Below are 7,889 nucleotides of genomic sequence, written 5' to 3' on the forward strand. Positions count from 1 at the left end.
TCACCCCAGGCTGCTTCTCACCCTTCGCCCTTTCTTGCCCATCTGGCTGTAGCTCTGTGCTAATGTATAGCGTAACATACAGGTGGGAGAAGGTACTGCATGAGACTGCATGTGGCAGGTTCGTGGGGTGGGAGGAGGCCGAAAACAATTAGGATTCTCAGGTTAAAGAATGAAATATAATAAAGGTGGGAGTCTAGTTGTGAGGAGAAATGCTGAATGCTTTGCTGTGTCGTCGATAAGACATCTTAAGGAAGGGTCTCTTACTTCCAGTATGTATTTTTAATGGCGAAACTACCTTTAGTCCGTGATTTGTCGTGTTAAGTATTATCACTAGTCTTGGTGATAGTAGAGAATAGTCAAACTGTTAGGACAGCAGTTCCTCATCCTGGCGATCAGCTGGTCTGAACTTCTGTTACTGGACTATTTGTTGGTGTAAAGATCCTGGTCCTCTGTAGCTCAGTTGTTAGAGCATGGCGCTTGCAACGCCAGGATAGTAGGTTCAATTCCAGGGACCACCATGTGTAAAAAAATAAATGAAATAATAATAATAATATGCATGACTCAGTCGTTTTGGATAAAAGCTTCTGCTAAATGGCATATTATATTAAAGATGGTTTCTATGTTTTTGTCCTTAAAGCTTTAAATTGAACTGTCCTCTGCGATAAGCTTTTGGTGCCACCCATTGGGTACAATAGGAATTACGTAGCCTAGCAAGCACAAGGCTTACTATAGGCTAATACATAATAATAATAATAATAATAATAAATGGCATTTCATATAACAATATGACCATGCAAAACTAAGCTGTTGACAATCATGGATGTCTGTCGATTAGTTTTTTTAAAATGTTCAAATAGTTTTTGGTTTTCAGTGTGGTGTGTGCAGTAGAACAAATAGAAGGCCCGTTTCCCGCACCTAGATTAAGCCTACCCCTTGACCAAACACGCACTGTACTTATTTTAGGCTAAGAATAGAGATAGTTCAGTGAGATAACGTATTTCGATATTTTGCTGAGCTGTCCCTTTAATCTGAGTACCGAACTGTCCCTTTAATCTGAGTACCGAACTGTCCCTTTAAGTGTGAACTTTTCTAATTAGCTGCCATCGATGATGTTTACCATAGTTTAGTGCTCATATTTGTTTGTTGATAGTGTATGTTTGATTTGCATGAGTGTTTGTGTTACACATGAAGACAGAGATTGGAGATTTATTCCAAAGGTGTTTTATCCTGTTGATAAAGAGAAAATAAAATGCATATCTGTGTAAAGAAATTAGAATTTTATGTAATTCAGTCATTTGATTCTACACTAATGCGAGTTATAGACATACTGCCCAGTCATATTATATTATTAATAGGTCATTCAGCTAAGATTTATTTTAGCAGTGACTAAAATATACTAAAAGTAAAGCTTTAGAGATGATCAAGTCTCTTCATTTATCTAATGCAATGGCTTTAAAATGATCTTTGCACTGGTAAATATGGCATGGGATTCGTAGACAGGGCACAAAGGCATTAGTAGCAACAACCAGAGCTGTAAAAAGCATTTTTAAACTGAACCTAATTAAAAACTATAATTTAAGGTGGGAAGCCCAGCATGTTTCTATGGATGAATCATCACTATCACTTTACAGTGGCTTGCGAAAGTATTCACCGCCCCATGGCATTTTTCCTATTTTGTTGCCTTACAACCTGGAATTAAAATTGATTTTTTGGGGGTTTGTATCATTTGATTTACACAACATGCCTACCACTTTGAAGATGCAACATATTTTTTATTGTGAAACAAACAAGAAATAAGACAAAAAAACTGAAAACTTGAGCGTGCATAACTATTCACCCCCCCCAAAGTCAATACTTTGTAGAGCCACCTTTTGCAGCAATTACAGCTGCAAGTCTCTTGGGGTGTGTCTCTATAAGCTTGGCACATTTAGCCACTGGGATTTTTGCCCAATCTTCAAGGCAAAACTTCTCCAGCTCCTTCAAGTTGGATGGGTTCCGCTGGTGTACAGCAATCTTTAAGTCATACCACAGATTCTCAATTGGATTGAGGTCTGGGCTTTGACTAGGCCATTCCAAGACATTTAAATGTTTCCCCTTAAACCACTCGAGTGTTGCTTTAGCAGTATGCTTAGGGTCATTGTCCTGCTGGAAGGTGAACCTCCGTCCCAGTCTCAAATTTCTGGAAGACTGAAATAGGTTTCCCTCAAGAATTTCCCGGTATTTAGCGCCATCCATCATTCCTTCAATTCTGACCAGTTTCCCAGTCCCTGCCGATGAAAAACATCCCCACAGCATGATGCTGCCACCACCATGCTTCACTGTGGGGATGGTGTTCTCGGGGTGATGAGAGGTGTTGGGTTTGCACCAGACATAGCATTTTCCTTGATGGCCAAAAAGCTCAATTTTAGTCTCATCTGACCAGAGTACCTTCTTCCATATGCCTTTTGGTGAACACCAAACGTCTTTGCTTATTTTTTTCTTTAAGCAATGTTTTTTTTTTTTTCTTCCACAGGAGGGAATAAATATTATTTGGGGGTTAGAGTAGAGAGTATGTACTCAGTAGCATACTACAGTGTATTTCCCCATTTGTTCACCCAAGTTAAATTATTTACATTCCCCACTAGGGGGCAGTGTTGTCAGCTACCGTGATGTCACTTCTCTCACCTTGGGCTGCAGTCTCCTCCACACCCAAGAACTCTGTGGTTCCACCTGTCACCTTGGCAACGCCCTGTAGGAGCCTCCTGCAGGCTCGGGGGCCCAGGACAAGCCCAAAGCACCTGGGATAATAACAAAATAACCTCTTATTCAGTTAATACAGAGAGAGAGAGAGAGAGAGAGAGAGAGGGGGGGTCTTTAAAGGAAAGGGGGATACCTAGTCAGTTGTACAACTGAATGCATTCAACTGAAATGTGTCTTCTGCATTTATCCCAACTGTGTCCTTCCACATCTAAACCGGAGTTTACCTGAGTTAGTAACTACACACAGCTGTGTTAAACACAACACTGAGAGCAATCAAAAGCCATTTCACTAATTGCATGGTTGCCAGGGCCACAGGCCAGACTAATTGAAAAGGCCAATAGACAGACAGAGTGTTGTCTTCTCAAAATGCAGCTACCTCTGTCTGGCAGGACAGACAGACTTTGTCCCACATGAATATCAACACCCACCAACCCTCCTGCCCACACACACACACACACGTTATTGCCACAATAATAATGGTTGAACCTACAGTATCAGTTTTGATCAATAGTAGGTTGTAAATGCTAAAATGTTCACATTTCTACTGATGTCATTCTACCAGCTGCCATCAGACAGTACCCTACCTGGCAGCACAGGTGTTCCTGCGGACCAGCTCCAGCACCTTGCCCACACTGCTGACGCCGCAGTCTGTGATGATGAACATGCTGCTGGTAGACCCAGGACAGTGCCCCCGGCAGGTTGGTGCCCCGCATGTCAACCCTCATCCTCGATGTATTCACAGGCCTGGGTCAGGGTCACCTGGAAAGGGGGGAGAGGGGAGGGTGGACAGAAGGGTTAATGCCTATTGGTTAATATTGAAGGACACATTATATATATTCCCCCTTGGAATAAATTAAACAGACATAATCCTATATTAATGACGTTAGAATGTAATCAAGCCCTGTCCAACCTGGAATACAAACCTAAAGCCCATAGACCAGCACCTGCACCTGCCTAAAACCAAATCACAAAGTGGACACATTACCCATGAAACGAGTCCTATATCGACATAACCTGAAAGGCCGTTCAGCAAGGAAGAAGCCTCTGCTCCAAAACCGCCATAAAAAAGCCAGACTACGGTTTGCAACTGCACACAAAGATCATACTTTTTGGAGAAATGTCATCTGGTCTGATGAAACGAAAATAGAACTGTTTGGCCATAATGACCATCGTTATGTTTGGAGGAAAAAGGGGAAGGCTTGCAAGCCGAAGAATACCATCCCAACCGCGAAGCACGGGGGTGGCAGCATCATGCTGTGGGGGTGCTTTGCTGCAGGAGGGACTGGTACACTTCACAAAATAGATGGCATCATGAGGAAGGAAAATTATGTGGATATATTAAAGCAACATCTCAAGACATCAGTCAGGAAGGTAAAGCATGGTTGCAAATGGGTCTTCCAAATGGACAATGACTCCAAGCATACTTCCAAAGTTGTGGCAAAATGGCTTAAGGACAACAAAGTCAAGGTATTGGAGTGGCCATCACAAAGCCCTGACCTCAATCCTATAGAAAATTTGTGGGCAGAACTGAAAAAGCATGTGCGAGCAAGGAGGCCTACAAACCTGACTCAGTTACACCAGCTCTGTCAGGAGGAATGAGCCAAAATTCACCCAACTTATTGTTGGAAGCTTGTGGAAGGCTACCCAAAACGTTTGACCCAAGTTAAACAATTTAAAGGCAATGCTACCAAATGCTACCAAATACTAATTGAGTGCATGTAAACTTCTGACCCACTGGGAATGTGATGAAAGAAATAAAAGCTGAAATAAATCATTCTCTCTACTATTATTCTGACATTTCACATTCTTAAAATAAAGTGTTGATCCTAACTGACGTAAGACAGGGAATTTTTACTGAGTTTAAATGTATTTGGCTAAGGTGTATGTAAACTTCCGACTTCAACTGTATCTGTTGCCTGGTGTAATGTTTATATATTTTTAAATTGTCAAATAAAATAAAAACAACTTTACACTATGTGAAAGCCATTTAACAAAGGCAATAAACCAAATCATTTTAGCTTCAGTCCTCTGCCCCATCCTACAAGACTAGACCATTATGTTAAAAGGGAATTAGGTATTCTCAAGTAAACAGTATTTGTATTCTGGTAGAGATCCTTTATCCTTCTAAGGTGTAAGTATCTGAATGCATAACCTACAAAGCACAGGAGGTTGGTAGCACCTTAATTGGGGAGGACAGGCTCGTGGTAATGGCTGGAGTGGAATGAGGGGAACGGTATCAACAACAAACACATGGCAGCTCAATATGAATGAATCCTTTTAGCTTTTTCTGTTTCATGTTTAGCCTACTTGCTCTGAGTTTTTGTTTATATATTAATGCACATATACCGAACAAAAATATAAAACGCAAGATGCAAAAATGTCAAAGATTTTGCTGAGTTACAGTTCATAGAAGGAAATCAGTCAATTGAAATAAATAAATTAGGCCCTAATTTATGGATTTCACATGACTGGGCAGGTGCACAACCATGGGTGGGCCTGGGAGGGCATAGGCCCACCCACTGCCAGCCAAGGACCTCCACATCCAGCTTCTTCACCTGCGGGATCTTCTGAGACCAGCCAACCGGACAGCTGATGAAACTGAGGAGTATTTCTGTCTGTAATTAAGTCATTTTTGGGGGAAAAACTCATTCTGATTTTGGGGGGAAAAAACCCATGGCTGCGCCCCTGCCCAGTCATGTGAAATCCATAGATTTGGGCCTAATTAATTTAATTAAATTGACTGATTTCCTTCTATGAACTGTAACTCAGTAAAATCGTTGAAATTGTTGCATGTTGCGTTTATATTTTTCTTCGTATATGTGCATTATTATATAAACATGAAACAGAAAAAGCTAAATGATTCATTCATATTGAGCTGCTCATTGTTTTTATTGTGTGGAAAGTAACTGCAGGGATATATATACAAAGGGAGTAGGCTACAGGCTACTGCAGGATATTTCCTTTAAAAAAAAACTTTATAAAATGCTAAATTAATACATTGCCTTGCATTAATTTACCGTGCTTCCTGCTTCTCTGTGGTCACCGCGGTCCCGTTGTTTTTCTCCGGTTCCTCTCTTGGCGCTTTGCATCACTCCATCCCACTACACATTTTTCTTCGGTTGTTGTTAAACGCAGGTTAGCGTTTTTCGTCATGAATCTTGTTCTGGAGGCAGCTCTGCAGTGGTCACTAGCTGGCACAGCCACAAAGTCATTACATCTGATTTTAAACCTAACCCTAACCTTAAATTCAGACCAAAAAGTATATTTTTGTGTTCATGAATTTTTGCAAAATAGCCAATTTTGACTTTGCAGCTGGCCTATCTATCTAGCTAAGGGGGAAATCGCTCAGCTCTGCCTCCAGGACAAGACTCATGACAATAAACGTGAACCTGGTTGTTAACCCTGGGTTTTAACCAGTAATGGATGGACCCTCTGCTCCTCAGCTCCTATTTATCCACACGCGCACGCGCATTACGGACGGTGCAGAGCGTGTGCGTGCGTTGACACACACACACACAAACATTGTTACTTATCTGATTGAGCAAAAAGTGACTCACCCCCCTTTACTGTAAAGACAACTATTATGATTGATGAGGATTCACTGACAGGGAAGACATTATGAACATAAATAATATTATTCTTATTCATTCAGAATAGTGTAGCTCAGTGGGTAGAGCATGGCGCTTGCAACGCCAGGGTTGTGGGTTCGTTTCTCAGGGGGTGGCCAATATGAAAAAAATAAACGCATGCACTAACTGTAAGTCGCTCTGGATAACAGCGTCTGCTAAATGACTAAAATGTAAATAATGCTTATTCATTCAGTATTAGTGTATATATCGATAACATTGGAACTTTGAAGTTGTACAAGTATAGTTCCCAGTAGTTATTTACCAATAAACCAGAAATTATGCAAAGATAAACATGTGTCTGTTATTGATCTACAATCAGCCCTACATATCCCATCCTTACCTATCACCATTATAAACCAAACAGAAACACAGCTCCTGGGTCAGTTGCTGTGGTGGACATAATTCAGGCTGTCTGTTCTGTGTCCAGGCAATTGGTTCTGACTGTAGCCCATAACTCAAGATAATGGCTGACAGAGCCAGGAGAGCAAATGATCTGAGTCTGTCTGCCTGCCTCTCCTCAACAGGTCACAGTCAGACACAGTCAGGGGAGGGACCTCTGACCTTCTCATCCAATGGGTTTTAAGAAGGAGGCGACGAGAGAGGATGCGAGGAATCAAGGAAACACAATAGATTCTCCCATATACACTCATCAGCTCATTTAACTGCACTGACCTATAGGTCTAATCAGTATAGAACATGCCTACCTGGAACTCACTTTCAACTATCACTCAAACATTCACTGACCTTTAAGTCTCGACAGTCTAAGCCTGAGGTACTGTGAAGAAACCATGGTAACAGGGACAGTATGTGTTTATATTGGTACTGGCAGGTGTTGCATCTGATATGGTTGTTAGGTTAACGGGAATACAGGTTCAAAGATGTAACCTTGAGTATCAACCTTGCCTCGGGGCAATTCGTAGCATGTAGGAAATACATTTGTGACCCTTCATTTAGTATGATATGATACTCAACTCCACGATGTATGATGGAGTTGAGCGGCTGGCTACCCTCCCTACGAGCTGTGGGGTCACCCACCTAACAAAAAAGCATCGCAACATAATAGAGTAGGTTGACAGCCAGGTTGACCAGCTGTGGTTAACAGCACAATGGGGATGGGGGGGGGGGGACAAGAGCTTCACCAACCAGAGATACTGACCATTGCAGCCAGAGACTGTACTGTTTTAAGACACAGGCTTCATCTCAATAGTTTAAAGTGGCATTCTCTCCTTGTCTCCTTTCCTCAGTCTGCACTGCCTTTGAACCACTGAAAGAGAGGAGACAAGGAGAGGAAGACACTTTTAAGATGCATCCCTTGGGTTTATGGCCTGTATTAGGAATATTTTGCTATTAAACTATCCTTCCTCCAGTTTATAAAAAGGATCAATGAAGAATCCTTCGAAGTAAAATATTAGATGTTTCTAATTTGTCTTAAAGATAGTTTTGGATAAAGAGAAGATACAGTATTTCATGTTAAATGTGGTGATTTTGTCATTGTATTTCCTAATAACAAATATTAAAAGC

Source organism: Coregonus lavaretus (genome assembly GCF_964263955.1).
Source record: "Coregonus lavaretus genome assembly, contig: HAP1_SCAFFOLD_2037, whole genome shotgun sequence".
NCBI classification, from domain to species: Eukaryota; Metazoa; Chordata; class Actinopteri; order Salmoniformes; family Salmonidae; genus Coregonus; species Coregonus lavaretus.